Genomic DNA, 2,947 nt, shown 5'->3' with positions numbered 1-2,947 from the left:
GACTTTTCTAGCCATTGTTTGTTTTACCTACCACCTAGTAAGAAAATTTAACCACCTTGTAATCATTTACAATACATTGCACAGCAGTAAATGTACAAGAAATGAGAAGTAGGCAATAACAAAACACTCATTTTATATTAATCATTGTTGAAGATGTAAGTATTTTGATATTTTAAAGTACGCAAAAATGCTATTATAGTGCACTGTACAAGCGCCAAAAAGGCGTTTGTCCAAATTTTTGGCATGCTTTGTGCACGCCACTTATCTCTGGGCTCCCTCATCATTTTCTTCCCAGTTCACAGTCAACCATAGATGAGTCAACTCAGTAGTGGTATAGTCAGGCATGGTAGGCGATACCTGATACTATCGAAACATTATCAGTAAATGCTTGTCTTTGCCTATATGTCTACACCCACTAACTTATCTAATTTCTAATTGTTTTTACTTTCCTTTTTTTATTTAACTATTGTTTCTGTACTACTCTACTTTTTATTTATATAGTGGTATGCAGCTTCTCTGTTGCATATCCATCAGGCTATCTCTTCTCTTTCTCCACCTCTGTCTCTTATTACCATTATTATTATTATTATAATAAAACTTTACAGGTTTAGTAAAAAGAGAGGTATTAATAATAATAATGGTAATAATGATAATAACCATACAGATACTATGAACCTGAAATTGAGCAATCTGATTGGTCAACCATAGATACTAGAGTATGATTAGAGAAGCTAAGATCTTGCTTCCAGCCATTGCATGAGCACTGAACTACGAGAGTGTTATAATTATGTGCATGCATATTCTGTATATAGCCTACACCTGACCATGCAGATTATCATGACTATAATGATTGTATTCATACTGTAGGAGGGCAATTCTTGAATATAATAATAATGTTGAGACAACCTAGGCTGCTTAATGTATCACAATTTTAAACCAACATCTGTTCAACAGCAATTACTGTTCTGTGCCATGTTATATGAGTTCCTGCTTGTTTCTACCGTGAAACTCACTTGTGTTATTTTTAACTGAGGAGAGATTTTACACTATTTCACATAAATACATCATTTTACTACATACTGTTATACCATGGTGTAAAACTGTTCTGTTAAAACCGTTTAATGCTAGTATTTATTCAATGTAAATGTAGATTAGGCTATTTTCTAATTCAGGAATACTGGCCTATAGTATTACAAAAACTGTAGCAACAATAATAATTTAGCATGAACTTTTATAAACAGAAATACAATACAAAGAAAAAAAATAACTAAAAAGTATAAGAGTGTATTTGTTTTTTTGAGAAATTTTGGCACAAAATAACAGTAAATAATAAAGTATTAGTTGCAGCTGTAAAGTAGCACAAAGTGCAAATAAAAGATAAGATTCTAAAAGCCATATTATACCAACAACAATAAATTGAGAAAAAGCAAAATAAAAAGAATTTATTCTACAATCAAAATAAAAACACAAGTAGCAAGTAAGGAAATAGGTCTTTTCAAAATTTGAACCTTTGTAAAAATCTAAATTGTATGCAAAAACTTTTAAAAATGTAATATAAGGAGCGATTTCTTCCTTTTTTAGAAATGAAAAAATGTATTGATCATCAAAAATTGCTATTGAATGATACTGCATATACTTTTTATATGCAGATAATATATATGCTAGTATTGCAAATAAGCGAAGAAATAAATTAAATTCGAAAGGTAAATTTATGATGCTAGTAAAAAAGAGTGCAGCAGAGCTAATAATATCAGTCACCTCTTCTGAAAATAGTGCTGACACACACAAAAAGAATGGGAGTGACAAGATCGAAAATAGAATGAGAGATAAATTTTTGTTCACAGTTGCTGCACAAATGATACCTGAAGCAAAAAAAGTAGCCGAAATTATTGCCCTAACACACATTTGATTTTTCCAGATTTTATTATTTTTTCGAATAATGCTATACATGATGCCTGGTACCAACATAAAGCAAATGATCAACAAGACCCTATAGCAATAAAATAAAATTTAATAGTAGTAATAACATTTGCATACATTTCATATTGACTTTCATATAGATTTAATAAACTAGCCACTAGCATCACTAGAACTGCAAGTATTGCTGTAATACCATTCATGTGAGAGAAGAATTGGCTTAAGGTGATATTTTGCTGCATATTCGAATTCAGTGATGCTTCTTCCTCAATTTGTATTGCACCTGGTATAATAGTTATGGAAATAATAATTGAGTCCATAAAATATAATTACATTCTTTACCTTTTTTGTTATCGAGAACTCTTGCATTATTATTATTCAAGTCTTCTTCTAGACAATTAATCATCATAACAATTTTGATTACTTTTCTATAGCTCATCCTATCAATTAGCTGTATACTATTAGCTAAAGAAGAGAGCTCTGCAGCAAAAATACATTTCTATATCATACTATATACACCATCAATAAATTACCAGCTTTAGATGCTTGCAACTTTTGAATTACAATTTCCATTTTTTCTTCTATGCCAGTAAGTACAGTAAAAATTGGTAACTTCAATGTGCAGTGTATACCTTTTAAACTGCTTTTAGCATGAGGTATATCTTTATCCACATCCATGCGTATTAACTCCATCTTGATTGAGGTTTCATCTAATTTTATAATAAGTGATTAAAAGGGAAGGCAATTTCATACTTACTTTTTGAATCGAATGCCTCTTTTATCTCATCAGTCACAAATAATCGAGCAATTTCCTTTCTTTCCGACAGTAAAGCTAGCATCATTGGACTATCTCCATTATCATCTTCATAGTATGGATCAGCTCCCAATGACAGCAACACCGATACTTCAAACGTATTGCCTAATTTCACTGCTTCAATTAACGACTCATCAAAGTCAACATCATCCTTTTTATTTAGAAGCACTTCATTATTTTATGAAAAATAAAATACACCAACTCGATGCATTGATT

This window comes from Amphimedon queenslandica, unplaced genomic scaffold (genome assembly GCF_000090795.2).
Source record: "Amphimedon queenslandica unplaced genomic scaffold, v1.1 AMPQUscaffold_12805, whole genome shotgun sequence".
In the NCBI taxonomy this organism is placed as follows: domain Eukaryota; kingdom Metazoa; phylum Porifera; class Demospongiae; order Haplosclerida; family Niphatidae; genus Amphimedon; species Amphimedon queenslandica.
Note: the sequence above shows the minus strand (reverse complement) of the source record.